Source organism: Suricata suricatta, chromosome 1, assembly GCF_006229205.1.
Source record: "Suricata suricatta isolate VVHF042 chromosome 1, meerkat_22Aug2017_6uvM2_HiC, whole genome shotgun sequence".
Classification (NCBI taxonomy): Eukaryota; Metazoa; Chordata; class Mammalia; order Carnivora; family Herpestidae; genus Suricata; species Suricata suricatta.
The window spans coordinates 184,239,701-184,263,436 of record NC_043700.1 but is presented as its reverse complement, the minus strand read 5'-3'; the positions used below and the strand labels follow the sequence as shown (position 1 = coordinate 184,263,436).

Sequence of the window (23,736 nt, the reverse complement as noted above, 5' to 3'; positions counted from 1 at the left end):
TAACACCATGCCCATTTATTGTGTTGTACTTGTCACAATTTTAATTATTGTTTTAACTATTGGATAATATAATGGCTTCATGAATTCTTGGTTTCCTGTTCACTGTTGTATCCCCAGCTACTGGCATAGTTCACGGCACATAATACAGAAACAATTAATATTGGCCAATAAATGAATGGATAAATTAATGAATGAATGCAAAAGGATCCACTGATATTAAACTCATTCTCTGGGATAAGAAATCTCTGCTACTAAATGGGTTATAGTACCAAGCTACATACTACAAATTCTAGAGAATATTGTGTGTGCTGAAAGAAAAAAAAGAAGAAAGAAAAAGATTTAAAACATAATCTGTAACATCTATCACCCCAGTGGAGGCTCAGTTTATTTAGCCTATGCGACCGACTTTCTTTTTTGTCAGATTGAATATGATGGGTTTTTTTCCCCCTCTCTAACATTTCAAGAGTTTGAAATCAATTTCTAGACTAGGACTTCTCAATCAGCTCACAAATTATCTTTGTAGTAGAACAACCTGGCTTTTTTTCAGATTGGTTTCTATTTGGGGTCACATGTCAAATATTTTGGGTCACAATTACTTCTTGCTTTAGAAAGCTCTTAAGCATGTGCCCAAAATACTGACTTTAAAGACTGAGTCTATATTAGTTGTTCTCCAAAATAAATATGCAAATAAGTTTTAAAAAGCTCTGCTTCTCATTAACATGTTGGCCATTGCTGTTAATGAAAATGATGATAGCATAATGGCTCCCCTCTCCTGTGCTGGTTGGACGGTCTGGTATCTAAATTCTCTCCATAACTTGCTTTTTAGTCTTTGTTATGGTTTTGTAAATATTTGTACTACCTCTGTCATATTTTAAAAACTTTATTTTTAAGTTTTGAAATTATTTTAGACTGACATCAAAGATGCAAAAATAGTAAAGAAAATGCAGTATCCTCTTCATTCAGTTTCCTCCAATGATACATACAACCTTCATTTACCATGGTAACCACTCACCCCCTAATAATAACAAATAAACTATAGACTATATTCAGAATTTTCCAGCTTCCATATACACTCCATTCTGTGTTTGTGTCTATGTGTGAATGGTTCAACTTTTCATAACTTGTATCGTTTTGCAAAACCACCAGCACAATCAAGATACAGGACTATTCTGTCATCACAAAGGAAATTCCTAATACTTTTTTAATTGTCATGCCCTCCCTCAACTCTCTGATAACCATTAATCTGTTCTCTATCTCTCCAGTTTTGTTGTGTTGAGAATGTTGATTACACAAAGTATATAATATTTTAAATTGGCTGTTTTTTCAGTCAGTTTATTATACTGAAGAGCCACCAAACTGTTGTATGAATCAATAATTTGCTCCTTTCCATTGCTGAGCAGTGTTTCATTGTATGGATGTACCTGAGTTTGTTTAACTCTTCAGCCTCTGAAGGACATTTAGGTTGTTTCCAGGGTTTGGCCATTACAAACAAAGCTGTTATTTTTAATTGTTATAAATGAGGCTAAACATTTGTGACAAGGTTTGTATGTAAAACTTTTCATTACTTTATGTTTAATACTCAGAGATGGAATTGGTAGGTCATTTAAGAAATACATTCTTAACTTTATTAAATACTGACAAACTTTTCCAGAATAGCTGTACAATTTTGTGTTCACAACAGAAATGCCTGAGAGACCAAGTACCTCCTCATCTTCAACAATACTTGGGATTGTCAGGTTTTTTTCTTTAATTGTAGCCATTTTAACAGGTGTCTATATATTTAGGAATAGTCACTTTTTTCAAGAATCTGAGATAAAATGTATTTTTCCATCCGGTGACACCATATTCCCTATGTAATACAATTAAACATGTCTCTAATAGCTATGTCAGAGGAGTGTAATGCTTTCATATCAAATGTCATGGACACCCACAGACACTTGATAAATTACAAAGCATTGCATCGGTGAAAGCTGTTCTTGTTTTAGAATTCATAAAGAACAACAACAAAACATACTCCCCCAAAACAAAACAAAAACAACATTCAGGGAGAAATTAGAAGGTAATGATACAGGAGCCCTTGAGTGGAAAGTTGGAATATGTTCTTAATTTTGTAGACAACAAAATTCATCAGGAAAAGTAATATAACCAAAAGCTAATGTTTTGGAAGATCCATATAGTGTGCTAGTGGAGGATGAAATGAATGGAAAGGCTGGTGGAGTGACCAGGTAAGTGGCATTAGAGAAACTGTGAAAATGTGTCCAGTGCCAATGGCAGAAGGAGTGGAATAAAGGGGAAAAAAAAGAGCATATCGTGAAGGAAGAGTCTATGTAATAATAGAATGATTTGATTTAGGATGACTACAAGATTATTAAAACAAATAAGAAAGTCAGAATTAAAATATGACCTGGAAAGGTGCCTGGATGGCTCAAGTTCAAGTCGTAGACTCATGGTCTCTATGCTGACGGTAGGGAGACTGCTTGGGGTTTCTCTCTCTCTCTCTCTCTCTCTCTCTCTCTCTCTCTCTCTCTCTTTCTCCCCCCCCCACTTTCTGTCCCTTCCCCTGTGCTCCTTCTCTCTCTCTCTCAAAAATAAAAATAAAATATGGCCTGGGGTAGATGGAGTGGTTGCAGTCATAATATCAACATGTATTACTAATAAGTGGCCATGCTGTTTTTTTACATGGACAGTTTTTTATCTAGTTTTTTATTTGGATCCTGACAGTAGCTCCATGACACAAAGGCAGTCAGCTCCAACTACAGACAAGAAAACTGAAGCTCAAAGGCTTAGGGACTTGCCTGATATTGAACAGGGAAAAGAATTCTTGTCCCATCAGTGAAATGGGACAGTAATAATATCAAAATGATTATTGAAATATTTAAATATGATCATATCTATAAGATTTTAAGGGCCATATAAATGTTATCTATTATTATTTTTGTTAATAATTCTTTTCCAACAGTTGAATTCGCAGCGGAATCCCAGGATTTTAATGACAAGCACATTGTCTCTACAGAAAATAGATTATCACTCTTTAAATGCTTTTTATATCCAAAGTTCAAGCTCTAGGGGCTTAATTCCATGATCTCTTATCAAAGCCCTTAATTTAAAAAATGAATATGAGGGGAGCTCAGAAATCTTTTAATTTTCCATCAGTTATGCATGCATATAAATGTGCATACAAGCAAATATTGCAGGACCAAAATAATATTTTATCTCCATTTTCTAAAGAATGTCAAGAATGATAAATTTGAATATTTGTGGTAAACACTCAGCGAAATGTCAGAAACATTACTTCTGCAAGACATTGTCTCATTGTCAGCTCTTTGTAATCAGTTTAATTTTTATTGAGGAAAAGCAACAATCACAAATCAGTCTTCTTGTGTCCTTTGAATTCTTATGGCTGCAAATGAGGCTCCCAGCCGCTTCAATTTCATTTTGCAAAGGCACCATGTTGAATCATTAATTACCTAAGAAGGTACTGCATTCTCATCTCCTTCTGGTAGAAAAATATATAAATCAGACCAGAACCTGGGGCTGTGAAGTCATTTTTTCTTAAAATGCCATCTGCCAGGTTCCACTTCAGAACATCCAGAAATCATTAAAGGTGAGGGAAGGAGGGAGGAGGGGCTAGTGAAGCATCAGAGCGTCAGGGTGTCCTGTCACAGCAGCCTGTGTTGTCACACCTTCGCCAGCCTTCACCAGCCCTCCACCCCCACTCTGATTCCCGACGCAGCCTCCTGACTCTCTGCCTGTCACTTGTCCTATCCACCCATCAATCTGGGCAGTCAGAGCAGTCGCTCTCTAACGGCCATTTCACCATGCCTCTTCTCTGCTCAGAACCTCTCCAAGTCTCCCCATTCCTGTGATAGTGTTGGGTTGCTGCAGGACCAGCAAGACCATTCGTGCCCAACCTCTGGGTACTTCTACAGTCTCCTCTCTCAACAGTACCCATCTGATAGGCCATTTCCCTGCCATGTTTAATTATTAAAGTCATCTTAACACCAATCTCGATGTTTTGCTAGCTTGTACCTGAGGCAACATTCAGAACTCAGTCCATGCTTCGCCTTTTTGTAGTCCTTCATAATCATCTTTTAATCACCCACCCAGTCAGCAGACTGGATATAATGCCCTAAAAAGGGGTTTCAACAACCTTTCATAATTACCACATTCTATTGCCTTTTCTCCATCTTCTATTAGATAGTAGGGTGCTTAAGGGCAACATTATGTTATATTTGCCAGTGTAAGTATAGTGCCAACATTATAGATGTAGCTGACAAGGAAAGGAAAAGTAATCTGTGATGATATTTGAAATGAAAGAAAGAGGGTGAGGAAGAAAAGGAGGGTGAAAGAAGAGAAGGGGCAGTAAAGAATCATGGTGTAGAATGAAGTGTGTGGATTGGATGTCCAATTGTTTTTTTAAGTTTATTTATTTTCAGAGAGAGAGAGAGAGAGAGAGAGAGAATCCCAACCACGTTCCACACTGTCAGTGTAGAGCCCTACATGGGGCTTGAACTTACAAACTGTGAGATCATGACCTGAGCAGAAATCAAGAGTCAGACACTTAACAGACTGATCCATGCAGTTCCCCAAAGATGACCAATTCTTAAACTACATAAATATGCATTTCTGTATCTGGAAAGTAAGCTCTAAAGGATCCCTAGAACTTATTTTGATTTGAAAATTCTGATTCTTTGACTCAGAGTCAGCAGTCTCAGAGTGATTTTAGCAGCAGTAAAAGGTAAGACTTCTAGTGAAGTTGAACATTCCTGTCCTACCCTATGTGCTCAGAAAGTGCCTCAACATGGAGCCTTCCTTTAGATTTCCCCAGGTACAAAAATCTTTATAAAAACTCCCAAGCTAATACTGATATTCTGAATGTTCCACACTTGTCACTATTATGAAACACAATCATTTCCAGACCTTCTCAACACTACAAACATCTGAATGAGACCATATCCAGAGAAGTCTGGAGCCCTCTGGGAGCTTGGCACTATACTTTATTTATCCACTCAGCAAATACTTATTAAGAACTTATTTTATAACTACCACTGTATGAGTTATGAGTTATATAATTAGGTTAGAGACCTAATTCCTTCTCTTCTGAAGCTTTAATTTAATGGTAAAGACAGACAGGAAACAAATGTATCTATCCTGATGATGCTTTTAACATGACAAAAAAACTCAACTCAAAATGGATAAACAAAAGAAATATAGTTGACTCTTGAACAATATGAGTTTAAACTCTGTTGATCCACTTATATGCAGATATTGTTTACAAATACAGCACAGCATTATAAATGTATTTTCTCTTCTTTATGTTTTTATTTTACCAACATTTTCTTTTCTCTGGCTTATTTTATTGTAAAAATATATTATATCATACACATAGCATTTGAACTATGTGCTAATCGACTTTATATTATGGTAAGGCTTCCAGTCTACAGAAGGCTATTAGGAGTTAAGTTTTGGGAGAGTCAAAGTTATATGTTTGTTTGTTTGTTTTAACTACACAGAGGATCTGTGTCCCTAGCTCCTGCATTGTTCAAAGATCAGTTACATATTGGGTATGTAATTGAAGAATTTGTCAGTAGGTCCAGTTTAGATATACATTGATCCAGGTATTTAAATGATAATCATAAAGAAAACATGAACAGACACACACACACACACACACACACACACACACACACATTCCCCTTTCTCTTTCTTCATTGTAAAATGGCTACTCTAGCTCTGGCCTGTACATCTTTCTTAATTTATGTTCATAAGACAGAGGAAGCTACTTCTCCAATCACTTTGTGTGGCCCAGAACTGAGTTTCCTTTGGCTGCACTATTCTGATTTGAGAGTGAGAATTTTCCTTGAACCCATCACTATGAGCAGATGGGTCATGTTCAATGATTGTTTTGTTGTATATCATTCAATCCTATCTGGAGCCTTGAAATGAAGTCAGTTCCACCCAAAGCTCTTGGTTTCTCAAAAGCTAAATTCAAATTATCCTGAACCAAGGAGATTCTGGGCAGCAAAACTCAAGAATACACTCTACTATAATTTAAATGTTGGAAAGTTATGTGGAAAAATCAACTAGTGAGGAAAGGTACATTGGAGATGATGCTAACTCTGAGAGCATGGTCTGGGAAAATCTCCCCAAAGAAGTGACCTTTCAGCATGAGGGAATCTTTCAAGTGGCAAGAAGGATTAAGATGTAAATTCATGGGACAAATATCTCAGACAAAAGAAATGCACAAACCTCCTGAGTCTGGGAGACACTGCCTGCTTCAACATCATGACACCATTATGTCTCCATTGCTGTGACAGAAGCAATAGCTTTCACAAGGCCTGGCTTATGCCTCTCAGGGAATTTTAACAGCAATCTAAATATTATAGGAAGCCAGCCAAGGATTTATTCCCCCTACTCCCCAGTGTCACTGAACTAATTATTCAGCATACTTTTGCATTTTATTTATTCAATAAGTGAACTGGAAATGTCCAGAGCAAGCATGCTTCTAGTCTTCAAGGAGCCTTTATAGTCTCTTTACCATCTGAAGAATAGGAGAGAAAGGCAACATCATGCAGAAATCAAAAGAGGAGTGGTCATATTTGGGTATCTGGTAGACACCAGAAACTGTGCTAGGCGTGTTGTCTACATTTCCACTTATTCTTACAATCAATATACTACATGAATGTCATTTTTCAGAAAGAGGACACTCAAGGTATCTAAAGGCTAAGAAATTATCCTGAAGTCTTACCTAGAGGTTATGTGGTAGAAATGGGATTTTGAATTTAAGCCTTACTGAGTCATAATTTAGACCTTTTCTATGTAATAATTAAGCAGCCGTTTACATAGAGCCTTGGCTAGTTGTCATAACAATCCTGCAGTGGAAAATACCTTCTCTGTCATTAAAATATTTTTTTGAATTTTAGAGAGAAAGAGAACACAAGGAGAGGAGAGGGGCAGAGGGAAATAGAGAGAATATGAAGCAGCTCCCCTCTAAGCATGGAGCTTGACACAGGGTTCAATGCCAAGATCCTGGGATTATAAACTGAGCCAAAATCAAGAGTTGAAGGCTCAACCATTCAATTTACTGAGACACCCAGTGCTTCAATAGTATCTTCCCTTTAATGATAAAATCAATATGGGCTCAAATATATAAATATATTTCCAAAGTCACAGTGCAGACATGTGGCAATGCAAGATATAAAAAATAGGGTCATCTGGGTTAAAAAAAAACAGTGTTCTTGGGGTGCTTGTGTAGCTCAGTAGGTTATGCATCCAACTCATGATTTCTGCTCAGGTCATGATCTCAGTTTGTGGTTTCCAACCCCACATGGGGCTCACACTGCTTAAAATGTGGAGCGTGGTTGGGATTCTCTCTCTTTCTCTCTCTCTCTCTCTCTCTCTCTCTGACTCTTTCTCCCTCTTTACCTCTCTCTCTCTCCAACTAAATAAACTTAAAAAAAACAAAAACAAAAAATTGTATTATCTCTGTCCTGTCACAGTGTTCTAAGATCCTTAAACACAAAGTGCTTTGCTGATTCAGAAGATACAGGGGTTCAGGTCAAGCTGAAGAATTAAGAGAGGCTTCTTGTTTGAGCATTAACTTGCTGGTGGGACATTGAATGAACCTGTGGAATCTCAGAGTGGGTGCCTCTAACTGTGAAGAGCTCAACCAGATTCCAAGTCCCCTATCTCCCTAGTGGGTCCTGAAGGGCAGAAATTAAACATACACCTCCGACAGGCCTGGTTCCCCAGATGGTTCCATGGCCTTGGCAAGCTTCGCCCCTTCCCTGCTGACCATCAGGGAAAAGTGGCTTCCAGCGAACAGAGGAGTCTTGGAATCACGATTCTGGCTTTTCCACCTAAATGCCACACCAGCTCTGTGCTCCCACTGTCTAGCGTTCCACCTGCTAGAGATACCCATGAGTGTCAACTGGGAGATGAAGCTGATGTAAGGCTGATTTCTTCAGATTAGTCTTTAAGGGATATGATCCCTAGTCCTGCTTCTCCACAGTGTATGCTAATTAACCTTCTTTGAGCATCCAGAATGGGCCAAACAGGGGGCTGAGTGCCCTGGTAACCAATGCAAGTTTCTCTGCTTAGTTTCTCAGGGCTCTTAGTCATAGGAAGAGGGGGCACCAAGAATTACAAATCTGTGTGATGATTTGTTTTATTTTTTTTATTTTGGGGCAGAGAAGTGACCCCCTGAGGAGTCTCAGAAGAACTTTCAATCCACCCTCCTCCCTGTTCATTCAACTCTGCTGAAACCTCAGAGGACACAATGTCTTCTTTTGCTTTGCAGAGACTGTAAACTAAATAGAAACTTAAGGATGTATTTCCTTGAAATCAGAAAGTACCTGTTACAAGAACAAATATTAACATTCTGTGTATTGCGCAAAAGGCACCTAGAACAGGGAAGAGACAGATCTGGTGCCTGGCACACCTTTGTCCTCCTCCCTTGGGTGTCCCTCTGGCACTCAAGGGCAGAACTTGCAATGCCTTATTTTGGTTACAAGCCCTTATGTCCTTGGATCCTTGTCTGTATTTGCAACATCACTTACTTCCACTTCACCCACAAAGGTGCTTCATCAGGCTCCCCAACAGCTCCCACAGCTCCTATGCAGACTGCCTTATCCTATCTTTTTCAAAGATGGGTTGTTTGATGATTCAGCTTAAATAGCACCTGATATGCAAGACTATGAAATCTTGGCAAAGCTGACAGGTCTTTGCTTTTGTGATCCCAAATTAGGCTGCTACTGTGGCACGTCTCAAACTATAGCCCAGATATGTGTACATGTGTCCTTCATCATCTCTGGACTGCTAACATACAGCAGGGTGCCCTGTCTTGCATGTGGTAGATACATAAGTCAATGATTATAATAATGACAACAGGGTAAGGTCATGGATTTAAGAGAAGGTTAAGTTGCAGGAAAAGGAAATTGGCACACTACACCTGTCTAAGCAAATACAGATGTGTTTGAGAAATTCCCAAAGAAAGCCTCATCAGTCCTTTTTTTCTATCTATCCCATAGTTGGAGGTCAGTTCTCAAAGAGGGAAACCACAGCAGCAACAACAACAACAAAAAAAAATTCAGAGCAGCAAAAAAATTGAACCATATGGTTTTGGCATTGAAAATATTTTTATCCCACATGTAGCGTATGTTCATTACAGTAAATTTAGAAAATGCAGAAAACTGAAGAGAGAAAAATGACATTAATCACTCCATAGAGAGATAACTGCTGTTAATAATGCAGGGTACACTCTCCATGTTTTTGTTGGTATCTAGAATCTAAAATCTATACTTTATCTTTCCCTCTCCCTCCCTTCTTTCTTTTCCCTCCCTTACTCCTTCCTTCCTTTCCTCTTCTTCTATCTGTTTTTCTCTCTTTGTACATATTAATAAAGGCAGTTGTCCAAGATCGAAGATGATAAACAGTATATACAGTGTACCCCCTTTTGTGTAAGAAGCAAAAGGGGAAGGATATGCATTTGATTTTGCTTATATTCCATAAAGGACCTTGAAAGACACATAAGTATGTAATGAAAGTGATTATCAGCTGGAGATAGCTGGAGAAAACCAAAAAGATGGGAGCAAATATGGAAGGAAGGAGTCTTCTTTTTCATTGAGTAACGTTGCATCACACTTTGCTTTTGCATTGAGTGAGTGCCTTAGGAAATAAAAATAGTAACTGTAGGAAGTCATACATGCTCTTCTGTCATGTGCCACAGCCACTCCCCACCTGGGGGTGAGCCCATTTCCTGTGTCCTCTGCCTCCTCTTGAATCCAGGGGAATCCTGACTGCTTGTGCTCTAGAATGTGGTGCATGTGACAATGTGTCCATTCTTGATGCCATCAGTTGGCCTAAAAGCTTCCACTTCTTGCTTGTAGGAAGGTAATGGCTGTTGAATACGGGCAGCTAACTTTAGACCAGCATGCTCTGAGAACCCGAAGCTTAGTGCAGAGGCTGAGCAGTATCAGGACCTTTAACATATATTGAAGAAGCCTCTGGGAGTCCAGGGCAGCCCACTTTCAGCTCTAATGTCACTGCAGCTGCATGGCAGACCTCAGGTGAGACTCACCCAGTCAAATCATCAAAACCTGTGAGTCACAATAATGCATTTTATTTTAAGAAGTTGCATTGCGGGGGTGGGGGGGAGCGGGTGGCATGCAGCAAAGGATAACCTTAGGAGAAATAATAAAAGGTAGGTCAACCAACAAATATGTATCATGTGCAGCACAAGGGTTAAGAACCCCAAGATTATGGATAGGCTGCCTGTATGCATATTCTGTCTCCAACTCTGCTTTGTGTGTGATGTTGGACAAAATTCTTACCTCTCCATGTCTCCATTTTTTATAAAATAGGGACAATAATGCCTACCTCAAAAGGGTGTTATGAGGATTTAACAAAATTGAATGGTATCTGGCACATAGTAAATGCTTGTTAAGTATGAGCTATTATTATTATGTGTCAAAATTGTTTTAAAAATTGTCAATTAATTTCTTAATATTAAACTATTTCTCAAGTAAATAATTGGCATTATTCCTGAAAATACTGTGATAGATTTCCTTTGTAATGTGTGTGTGTGTGTGTGTGTGTGTGTGTGTGTGTATAAATTTTAACCCGTATTTTCATAAGTGATATTGGACTGGAATTTTGTTTTCTGGACTGCCTCTTGCAGTTCAGAAGGTTATGTTTGCTTCATAAAACACTTTGATATGGAATAATTTAGATAACATATGACTTTTCTATTCCTTAAGAGTTGGAAATCCACGATAAAAATGCCTGGGGACATTGACTTTGAATTTATTTCTTCGAAAATCTGTAATGAATTTGTAATTTATTCTAACTGCACTGAAAGGAAACAGAAGGTTTTTAAATAGGTGATGTCATGCTTGAATCATCTGAGTGGCCTCATCCCATTTAGTACTGTGGACGTGTGAAGTGGAAACAGGAAACTTTTTGCCATTGTAGGTATAGTCCCATTTTATTTCCTGCCTAAATTATACATTCTCTTTCCTTTCCCTTTTTACTGTAAATGTCACAAGGCCATATGTAAGTATTCAGTTATGTGCCTCATAACATTAATTTCATGGGTGACACTTTCTGATTTGATCATTAATTATTCAGCCTTATTTTATGATTTCTTTCATTTGTCGTCTGATCCTACCTATCATTTATTTTCTCTTCCATCATGTCTAGTATTTCCCTTGAGTAATGGAAGTATATTTAAACCAAGTTCTCAAATCTTGATATATTTACTTTTCTTGTAGAATCCAATTCTACCCACCATCTCCATGACTTTTTCTCCCCAATTCTGAAATCATATCTCTCAACTTGCTAAAATATTTTATGTTAAATCACTCCATTTCATTATTACCTTTATTTATTGATTTTATATCTCCTCAAATCTTGGTGAAAATATGGATGGATATATCATGAACATATGTCCTGGGCTTTTGTTTTTATAAAAATTCAATTTCTTATCCCCTATTTTTTTTGGTTATTTTTCTCTCTCTTTTCATACTTGTAGATTTCAGAATGTCAATGTATTTAATATTGGGAGACGACAGTGCTTCTATCAAAGACAGCACATATTTGTCTACATGATGTTCTCATCTTGACATTTGAAGTTGGAGATGATGAGGAAAACACTGGATGAGAGTTTGGAGGCACAAATTTGTGACCTACACTTCCTGGTCACTTCCTTTCTTTGCGTTCCAAGTTTCTTCTCTTATAGCCCAACCAGAAGACAAAGCTAGATGCCCTGATGTCCCTCATTCCTTCCTTCCCGACTGAACTATAGGATGGATATGATTGATCTGCTTTTCTGTTTTCATTTGTAGATTTGGTATATTATAGGGACTAGATAAAAGGAGAGACAAATAAGTGGGGAAATGTGCTTTTTGGTAGCAACTTTCTTTTTCATGAGTGCTCCAGGAGCTCTATGTCAGCATCTCACACTCTCTCTGATAGGCATGAGTCCCAACCTTCAGTGCCAGCCCTGACAGCATTCTCCCCCATCATTGAGCACTACCTCCCTGCGACCTTTGGTCCCCGGTATCCAGAAAGTTGAGTACAGTCCTGACTGATACACATGGGTATTCAAATTTAAATAAAATTAGGGACGCCTGGGTGGCTCAGTCAATTAAGTGTGGGACTATTGATTTTGGCTCAGGTCATAATATCAGTCCTGAGATGGAGCCCCATGTCAGACTGCGCACCAACAGTGCAGAGCCTGCTTAGGATACTTTCCTCTCTCTGACCCTCCTGAATTCTCTTGCTCCGTTTCCCTCTCTAAAATAAAACAAACTTAAAAAATAAATTTAAATAAAATTAACCAAAAAACAATACAATAAAAAATCCAGTTTCTCAGTCACATCAGTCACATTTCAAATATTCAGTATCACATTGTGGCCCGTGGCCACAATAACCAAAACATGGAAACTGCACAAATGTCCTTTTCCAGAGAATGTATAAAGAAAATGTGGCATATAAATATAATGGAATATTATTCAGACTTTAAAAAAGAAAGAAATCCTACCATTTGTGATGAGATAGATGAACCTGAAGGGGATTAGCCAAGAGAAATATGTCAGTCATAAAAGGACAAATACTCCATTGATTCCACTTACATGAAATATATAAAATGGTCAGATGCATAGAAGCAAGGAGTAGAATGGTGGTTGTCAGAGACTGGTGGGAGGGGGACATGAATAGATTTTTCTCATTCAATACAAAGTTTCAGTACAGTAAGTTCTAGAGATCTGCCGCACAACAGTGTCTATAGCTAACTGTACCATATTGTGCACTTAAAATTTTGTTAAGAGAGTAGATCTCATCTTGAGTGTTCTTACCACAAAAAATAGTAATAATAATTAAAGAGGAGAAGGAGAAGAAGAAGGAGGAGGAGGAGGAGAAAAAGGAGAAGAGAAGAAGAGGGAAAAGGACAAAAGGGGGAGGAGGAGGGGAGGAGGAGGGGAGAAGGAGGAAGAAAAGGAGAGGAGGAGGAGGATAAGAAAGAAAGAAAAGGAAAAAAAGACACAAGTCACTTTCGGAAGTGTCGGATGTTTTAACTCCTGGATTGTGGTTATGGCATTATGAGTGTATGCATACATCCAAACTCATCAAATTGTACCCATTAAACATGTCTAGTTTTTTGCGTATCAATTATACCTCAATAAGTCTGTGAGAGAAAGAAAGAAAGAAAGAAAGAAAGAAAGAAAGAAAGAAAGAAAGAAAGAAAGAGTAGATTAGAACATTCCTATCATCTCAGGAAACTCTTTTGGGTAGCCATGGGCTAGAGGATTGCATCTTACCTATCATCAACCCCTTGACGTCAGCCCAGCCAAGGCCTAGCTCCTGCTCTTACGTCCTAAGGGCATTAATGAGCTTATAACTGGCACACCTTCCACTCACTGTCCTGGTGGGCTTCTACCTACTTCCCACATAATCTCGTAGAAACTTCTGGGGGATGGTCTTCTTATCTTGCTTCCATATATTATAAAATGTTATTCTAGTTTAGTAGAACTAAAGTATGTTGCCATCCAAGAGGTCAGAAATGAATATGGGATTGGATAGTTTGAAAGGTGCTCTGGAGGGAATTCTGATCTGATCCTTCTCTCCTTCAAAGGACTCTTGGAAAGCGGCTCACTGTTATTCCATGTGTCAGCATCCAAAATGCACTTTAGAAGAGAGAATAAAAATAGAGGCCAGTTACTCTAAACACTGCCCTGGAGGCAACAACTTATCCCACAGATTAGTCTGGAAGTGGGAAAGAACAGACATCAGGGCATCCAGCCATAACCCCTACTTGAACTAGATGAGAAACCCAGAGTTCAAAGAAGGGCAGTGACAAACACAGGGCAAGTCTAGGTCACACAGCCATCTCCCAGACTCCTGGCCTGGATGTCTTCCCTGTACCGAGCAAGGCTGAAGGGATGGGCTGCAGCTACATGATAAAATGCCCATCTGTCCCATCTGTAATTTAAATGATGTGAGCAATTGGTCAGAATAATGATAGTTTTAATAAATTATGTCACTTTATTCTTTGCAAAGCACTTTCCTATCTACTCTGTCATTTGACCCTTAGTACAATCTAGTAAAGTAAGAAAGGCAGGCAAAACTGCTTCAGTTTACAGATGAGGAATTGAGTCTCAGAGGAGGGTTGTGAGTTGTTCGAGATCATGTGACAGGGCAAGGGTGACAACGATTGGGCACAACCCTCATGCAGGCAGTTGAACTTGGCCTCAGCCAGCCTTTGGTCTTTACAAAGAATGGCAAAAATGGCTGAGAAGACTGAGGGGAGGGTGATGGTGTAGAGGTGGAGTTGGGGTGAAGAAGGACTTAAAGGAATCTAAGAAACAAGGGGCTTCTGCATGTTAAAGCTCAGAAATAAAACATCAAGAGGCAGGTGAATGACAAGGACAAGTAAGGACAGCCCAAACATGGAAAGGAAGGAGGATAATCTCACTGAATCAGGTAAAACCTTCAGCTTTTGGACATCTTTGTATGCACATAAGAGGCAGGTATGGGTCTCATTAGCATCTAGCAATAAGTCTAATGGAACAACAGTAAGACTCTCCTTCCTAGGTTTTATTTTAGTTTTTCTAAGGGTTTTTGGGAAAAGGAAGAAGGTGGACATTTTCCTAAATCAGTGTTTCTCAACTAAGGGAGATTTGCTTCAGGGTAAATGTCTGGAGACATTTTTGGATGGTCGTGACCTGTATTTACTTGGAGGAGGGAGCTACTGGCATCTCATTGGTAGAGATGTTGCCAAAACACCCCACGATGCATAGACAGCCCCCAATAGTAAGAATTATCTGGCCCCAAATTTCAATATTGCCAACTTTGAGAATGGAGGACCTGAACCAATAAAACCAGAGTCGTGGCTGGAAAACTCCATGGAGCTCTAACTCTGGCTGAGCACGTGCCCTGATGGTCTCAGGTGGCCTCTCCAGAGGAGGGTACAGGACAGGACAAGGGCTTTCCCCCAGGACCCCAGCTGTAGTGGCTCCCCAGGGTATGTGCCCCTCAGAACTAGCTGTGTCAGATTGTGGTGGCCCAATCCAACTTGTGCTGGGACTTGGAGGTCCCCAGGGCCCAGGATGAGGGAATTTGAACACATGCAGGATGTCCAGGAGAAAGCAGAGCCCACTTCATAGGCCTGGATCTCCTCTGTTAATAGCTCTGAGCGCTCAGGAGAGCCCTGGTTTGGGAGTCAGTAGGGCCATCTCCTCACTCTACCTTCAGTGATCTACATGGTGTGGGTTGGGTTACAGGGCACCAGTTGTGGGGGCAGATGACCCTGCCTGTCTCTTGCCTCCATGGCCTCAAACAATGCTCAACCTATTCTGAGTTTTCTTTCCTGTAGGAGTTGAAAACAATAACAGCATGACAATTTTCAAGAAAACGTGGAACAGAGAAATTCACAGGAAGTTCCTGATACTAATTCATGGCGACTTTACTCCCGTGCCCTTTCCATGCCCTCCCTCCACTCCACTGAGCCTCAGGTTACTTAATGATGAAGCCAAATTGTTGAGCTAATTCCTTTCCAAAATCCTTTCCAGACTAAAATATCTGGACTCTTATGAGGCTTTCCTGGAAATTTCAGGCTTCTGGACTGCTGGGTTTTTGGCATTTTCATTTAAAGCCCAGGGCTCTCTATCTCCTTGGGTGATAGACTTTTCAATAAGCCTTGAAATTTTGCCCTACTCCAATTTGCACGCTCTGGTACCAGCCAAGCACAATCTGCCCTCAGCCACTGTTCACATCACCTCTGGCTACCTCCAGGCTGGGGGGGACACACACTGCCTCTCTCTGTAACCACCACATCATGGAGAGCCAGCTGACTATCCGGTGTATTTCTAAAAGGAAGACATTATATAACAGGTAAAAATGGGTGATTCATTATATGAGAGTAATTTTAGTGGAATGAAGTTTTCACTTTAATATTTAATGCATATAATTACTTTTATTATAGAAAATGCACATAAGTAAAAAGAAGAAAATGAAACTGTCCATAATTCTACCACCTAGAGGTCATTATTATAATATTTGGGAATAATTCATTTCAACAGGTAGATAGACCATGCTGCACAGTTGTATAATCTGCATTTTCCCTTAGTAATGCATCATGAACACCTTCTATGTCAATTCAAGTGGCTCTGCTATCATCTTATAAATGGCTGCATAGAGTGCTTTTCTGGAATGTGAAAGAATTAATTTATCCAATCCATATTATTGATGGTATTTGAGTTCCAAATTTAGCTCTTCAGGTATATTAAAAAAATACTTGTGCCTGTATATTTGTAAATTTGTCCAATCATCTATTTAGGATATATTCCCATGGGAATGGAAACTCCATGTGAAAAGGAGGGAGACTTAAAGATCTTGTTTATCTTTTTATGCCCAATATTTAACTACAGTATCTAGCATATCTATTTGTTGATTAAATAAACTTTTCTTTTTAAAAAGTTTTTAATGTTTATTTTTGAGAGAGAAAGAGAGAGAGAAAGAATGAATGGGGGTGGGTCAGAGAGAGGAAGACACAGAATTTGAAGTAGATTCCAGGCTCTCAGCTGTCAGCATAGAGACCAATGTGGGGCTCCGACTCATGAACTGTGAAATCATGACCTGAGCTGAAATCAAACACTTAACTGAGCCACCCAGGCATCCCTAAATGAAGTTTTCCTGAAGTGCAACTATTGAGTTAGAAGGTATGCATAGTTTGTATTTTAACATACACTTTCAAGTTGTGTATAGAAAAATTATACCCCATGAATATCTGGAGGTGGCTGTTTCTTCCTTTCACTTCTTAATATTGAATATTGCCAATACTTCAACTTTTACCAAAATTATAGTTTAAATAATAATATCACACTCATCTCTTAGATCCTTTGTGCTATAAAATTTCCTTGCTTATCTTATTTGTCATCTATATGTATTTGTATTTATCTGTTTATGTTCTTTACCCATTACTGTATTAAGGGTTTTTTAATCTTTTATAAATTGGTTTGCAAATACTTTTTATATATTAAGGATATTACCACTTAGTTTGTCATTCATGTTAAGGATTTTACTTAGTGCTATTTGTCTTTTAATTTTATCATTTATGTCATGTATACATACATATATAGTTTGAATAAAATATTTAAATCTATTCCTTTATGACTGGGAAGAGGGTCACAAAATGTGAATGCCTTGAGAAGCCAAGCTGGTAACAGACATGTGTAAAAGGACTATATATAAGACCATCTAATATTTTCTTACTGTGACAATGAGAAATGATGTGTCTTTGGGGCTTCCATCTCAATTCTTTTCTTTATGTTTCCTTCCTTCCTCCCTTCCTCCCTCCCTCTCTTACTTCCTTCTTTATTTCATTCCCTTCTTTCTTCTTTCCTTCCTTCCTTTTTTGAAATCCCTCCCCTGGCCAAGCTGAATGCATCTGTTGGCAGTATTGAGTCAGATATTATCAGTTTGTGATGTCTGCCTTCACAACTGCTTTGACTTCTATATATCTCTCTACATCTTCATGATATGGCTTTTAATATTTGCCTTTTTATATTTCTACTTTATAAAGTTTATTTATGTATTCTGAGAGAGAGAGCAAGCTAGTGTGAGTAAAGGAAGGGCATAGAGAGGGAAAGAGAGAATCCCGAGCAGGCTTCACGCTGCCAGTGCAGAGCCCAACATGGGCCTTGAGCCCACAAACCATGAGATCATGACCTGAGCAAAAATCATGACTCAAATTCCTAACTGACTGAGTCACACAAGCGTACCTAGATTTACACTTTGAAGCCATCCAGAATTCATGTTAACTGAAAGTATGATAGATGGATTTGCCTTTGTTTTCTGAGTCCATTTTGTCTTACCATTTTTCAAATTATCCATCTTTGTTCAGGAATTTCAAAGACTTCTGTTTACATATGCTAATTTCTTTTTTTAATGTTTTTAAATTTTTTTAAATTTTTTAAGAGAGAACATGAGCAGGGGAGGGGCAGAGAGAGAGGAGAGAGAGACAGAGAGAGAGAGGGAGAGAGAGAATCAGAAGCAGGCTCTGCACTGGCAGCAGAAAATCTGATGTGGGCCTCAAATTCACAAACTGTAAGATCACGACCTGAGCCAAAGTCGATGGTTAACTGACTGAGCCACCCAGGTGTCTCATATGTCAATTTCTTATACACATGAAAGTCTATTTTTGTGTATTTTGTTCTTTCCTGTCAATTGATCTTCCTCTATCTCTATCTGTGTGTGCCACTACATCTCTATTATATTTTCTGTATCTCGATAGTAGGTCTCTGGTAAAACAACCCCTGAAGTTTCCAAACCATTATATTCTCTCCCAGAACTTTATCAGATATTATTATGCATTTATTTATCTAGATTAACAATTTGTCAAGCAGACATCTTGATTGAAATATGATTAAATTTGAAAGAACTACATAATAGATACTAAGTCCTACTATCTATTAATATTATAAATAAGTACTGTCTGGTTTTTTTCATACATTTGTGTATAATTTTGTAGTTTTCTTCATCAAAGTCAAAATCTTGCATCTTTCTTGTTAATTAATAATTATGTATTTTAAAGTTCTAATGTTATTTTAAATAAGATAAATATATACATTATATGAATTACAAGAATGAATGTATACACACACACACACAAAATATTATTGCTTTTTTCTCTAGTCTTCCCAAAATGTTGAATATTAATATTAATCCCAGACACCTAATATCTTTCATGTATTGGGTTTTAGTGGAAGTTGCTTGTAATACTCATAAAGCCTTATTGAATAGTAAATCCTCCTTGGAAGTCAGTCTGCCTGAGTTCAAATGACAGCTCTATTGTTTCCTAATATGGAATTTTGGCATATTTGCATCACCTTTTTGTTACTCAGTTTTCTTATCTGTAAAAAGAGGAAAATAACATTACTTACCTAGGGGTGTTTTGAGTATTGAGTGAGCTAATATATGTACAAGTACTTAGAGCAGTTCCTAGTAGGTAGCAAATGCTCATATAATAGCGATTAGTAAGCATTAGAATAACTGTTAGGTTCTGATACACTTTATCATGTGACAGCAGTGTTATCTCCTTCATGATTAACTTACTAAAATTTTAAAAATAAAAAATATAGATTTAATTTTATTAATAGACTTATAGCAACCTATCAGATAGTTCAAACCCATTTTTTTCTATTGCAATAAATGTTGATTAATAATTTCTTAATGTTGAACCATCCTTGAGTCAGTGAAAAACCCTTCTGGGACATATTATTTTACTCCTTTAACACATCAATAGACTCCATGAATTCTTATCTTTTCTTAGTATTGTACCATTCATATATTTTACTTCTTTATGGTTAAATTTTGTAATATATATTTTCCTAGAAAAGTATTCATTCCATTGAGCTACTCCAATCTGTTAGCATAAAATGTTACTATATATCTTTTATAATTCATAAAATTCCTCTTTATATACAGTATTTGCCACTTTTAAATTTCTGATACTATACATTTGTTTCTTGTCCTGAATAAACTTTAAAAATAATGAATTTATTTATCAAAAAACTTGGAAAAGTCTCCTTATGATTCACTCATTTATATCAAAACTTATTCAAATCAGTCTTTTTAAAACAACTAATGAAAAGATTATCCATAAGATTTAAAAAATTATAGGATTTTAAAAATTAACAGGCAGCTAGAGCCTCTTAACTCAGAACTTCAAAATAAAAACTAGCCATTTACTTAGTACCTACTACATGCCAGGTATCTAAAATACATTCATCTTATTCAATATGAATAATAATAATAATGTAATGTGAGTATTACTATTATAATTAAATAGATGAAAAAACCAAATCTCTAGATGATGTGGCTAAATTAATGTAGCTATTGGGCAGCAAAGACAGAGTTTGAACACAGATCCCTTTCTGACACTATGTCCCTCCAACAGTAAGCTTTGTTGACTAGATAGGCAATGATTTGTGTCCTTATTCAATGACCAAGGGTAACCCTGCAGTTGCTAAAACAATAAATGACACAATCATTTCACTTCAGACAAACCTTGTGACCCACAATGTTATCACTGCCTAGCATCTGGCTTCTTGGTTAAAAGAGAAGTCACATGACTTTGTCATTAAACCTCATCTAGGATACCTGGCTGCCTATTTTCCAAGAACGGGGCTGCAGTCAACTCCACCTGGTAGTCCAACAAGACTCAGCACCTGCTGCTCTTCTCATCACACCCTTGTGATCTCACTGTCACCAAGTCTCACCAGCTCAGGAGCATGAGGCCCTGGATGCCTGAGAGTTCCAGCTAATGAAGTACCGGGTGACTGAGAGCTGACTGCACTGTGTAGATATGAAAAGTATGCAGACAGAGAAAATGGATCCTCTCCGTGCTGGTGAGAGCAGAAGAACAGTGAGGTCAAACTGAGCAAAATTAAAATATACAAACACTTGACCCATGGAATTCCTTTTTCAGGAATTTACCTTATGGATAACCCTCACAGGCAGGGAATCATGTACACATTAGCATTGCTTGTAAGAACAGATGTTGGAAACAATTAAAATGTTCCTCAATAGGGGCAGTTCAATAAAACATGATAAATGTCCACTGTCTCTTATCCAAGATGCTTGGGGCTAATTTTGACTCATAACTCAGATTCCCCTTTCTTATTTTAGTAAAGTAATGCAACCCAGGTATGACATACACTCCCATTTCCAGCAGACTCTGAGCAGCACCCAGCTATCAACATACTCATCCTTCTGAAGCATACCTCATGAAGCTAAGTGGAATTACCAAAACAATAAATATTTTCAGATCAGCTCAAGTCAGTTTTGCTGCTAGATAAGTTTGGGTGTTAAAATTTGGAGTAAAATTAAATTTTGGGGGCTTTGTAATTTGGCAATTTTGTCCTGGACTTGTGCTATGGCATTCTATTACTGATATAGAAGTATTTTCCAAGATACATGGTAAAGTGAAGAAAGATAATATGTTAGGCACATATAGGATGGTATTATTCATGCTTTACACACACACACACATATAGTTCTTTTATTTTTTTAAATTTTCTTAATGTTTATTTTTGAGAGAGAGGAAGAGTGAGCATGAGTGGGGAAGGAGCAGAGAGAGGGAGACACAGAATCCGAAGCAGGCTCCAGGCTTTGAGCTGTCAGCACAGAGCCCGATGCAGGGCTTCAACCCACCAACCATGAGATCATGACCTGAGCCAAGTGGGACACTTAACCAACTGAGCCACCCAGGTGGCCCTATGCAGTTCTTTTAAAGTTTATTTACTTATTTAGAGATAGAGAGAACACGCTAGCATGAGTGGGGAAGGGCAGAGAGAGAGGGAGAGAGAGAATCCTAAGCAGGCACTGTTAGTGCAGAGCCCAACATGGGGCTCATTTACCTCTGAAATATCCCATGTTGCTGTTTTCCTACATGGTTTGGTGTCACCCTTGGTGAATGTATGCTTGTTGCTTTCATTCATTAGTATTTCAGCCTTATATATTGCCTACATGTTTCCCAAAGAACAATATTTGGAAACTTCCACTCCACGAAGTTTAAGTACATATAAACTTTCCTATTTCTCCTTCCAAGTACAATAAAAATAAAATACAGGTGTGTAAATCTAGCAGAATGTGTGCAGGAATTGTATGCTAGAAACTAAAAAAAAAATACTGATGGAAGAAATCAAAGAAGTTTTAAGTAAATGGAGAACATACTATATTCATGGGTCAAAAGAGAAATAAGAAAGATGTCAGGTGCCCCAAACTGGTGAACAGGTTTAATATAATTTTTTATAAAACACCAGCAAGACTGTATAGATACAGATGAGATCAGTCCTACATTCATATGAGATGACAAAGAAACTAGAATGGCTATAACAGTTTTAAGGAAGAAAAGGAAATAGGATGAATTACTCTACTCAATTTCAAGACTTATTATGTAGCCACCATAGTTAAGATTGTTTGATTTTTATGGAAGGATAGAAGATAAACCAATAGAACAGAACAGAGAACCTAGAACCTGCACACAAGTACAGTCAACTGATTTTTAATAGTCTGCATAACATGCTATTAATATTCTTAATATTTAAGGAGTACTTACAAATGTAATACGTGAAAGCAAATCAACAAAGGAGAAATGGTCTTTTTAGCATAAGGAACAATTGTACACTTCCAGACTGATGCATAGGGGCACATGTACCCCAATGTTCATAGCGGCACTGTCAACAATAGCCAAATCATGGAAAGAGCCTAAATGTCCATCACCTGATGAGTGGATCAAGAAGATGTGGTTTATATATACAATGGAGTACTACATGGCAATGAGAAAATGAAATATGGCCATTTGTAGCAAAGTGGATGGACCTGGAGGGTGTCATGCTAAGCGAAACAAGCCAGGCGGAGAAGGATAGAAACCATATGTTTGCACTCATAGGTCTAGCAGGAGAACAGGAGAAACCTAATGGAGGACCAGGGGGAGGGGAAGGGGGAAAGAGAGTTGGGGAGAGAGAGGGATGCAAAACTTGAGAGACTATTGAATACTGAGAACGAACTGAGGGTTGAAGGGGGAGGAGAGGAAAGTGGTGGAGGTGGTGGAGGAGGGCACTTGTGGGGAAGAGCACTGGGTGTTGTATGGAAACCAATTTGACAATAAACTATTTTAAAAAATAAAAATAATTTAAAAAATTTTTAAAGAAAAAAATTTTATTTAAAAATAGAATAAGATGAGATATAGATTGGGGAAAATAAGTGTAAACTATGTATTTAACAAAGGACTCATCTATAGAATATACCAATAACTCCCAAAACTCAAGAGTAATAAGACCATCCAATTAGAAAATGGGCAAAATACATAACTTTACAAAAGAAGATATACAATAAAATAGAGCACATAAAGATGTTGAACATTTCACATCATTATGAAAATGTAAATTAAGACCCTACTGATATATGACTATACATCTTTTAGAATAACTAAAATTAAAAAATAATTTTGACAATACCAAGTGCTGATAAGCATGGAGAAAAAGTAGACCTTCCATAAATTTCTAAAGTGAACCTAAAGTGTCACAGCCACTTGAAAATACCACTGTTTCTAAAACAAAACTAAGTGCACATGGACCTTGTGATCCAACAGCCGTGTTCCTTGACATTTATCCTAGAGAAATAAAAACTTTTTTTCTGAACAAAAACCTTTACATAATAGTTCATAGCATCTTTATTTATAACGTCTCCAAACTGGAAACAACCAAAATTTTCTTTATTTAATTGGTGAGTGGTTGAGTGTGGCACATCTACAAATGTGCTATGGACTAAATATTTGCTTATGCTTATGTTGAAATCCTAATCCCCAATGTAATGGTGTTTAAATATGGGACCTTCGGGAAACAACTAGGTCATGAGGGCAGAGTTCTAATAATGGGATTAGGACCCTTTTAAGAAAGACCAGAGCCTTGCTTCATCTCTATATCACGTCAGGATTTAGCATGAAGGTGTCCATCTGTAATACAGAAAGAGACCTCTAGCCAGACACCACTTAGACCAACACATTGATTTTGGACTTCCCAGACTTCACAGCCTCCTGAACTGTGAGAAGTACATTTCCATTATTTATGCCACCCAGTCTATGGTATTCCATTTAACAGACGAGCAGATTAAGACACCATGGAATACCACTCAGTGTTAAAGAAAAAAAGGAAAGAACTATTGATACATGTAACA

General features: G+C 37.8%; 1 long non-coding RNA gene across 1 annotated transcript; it reads left to right on the top strand.

Moving 5' to 3' along the window:
* Window positions 1-9,865: 9,865 nt before the first annotated feature.
* On the top strand, window positions 9,866-20,615 carry LOC115286004. The gene is made up of 2 exons (XR_003905813.1): window positions 9,866-10,067; window positions 20,153-20,615. It is a non-coding gene; the product is annotated as an uncharacterized LOC115286004 (long non-coding RNA).
* Window positions 20,616-23,736: the final 3,121 nt, after the last annotated feature.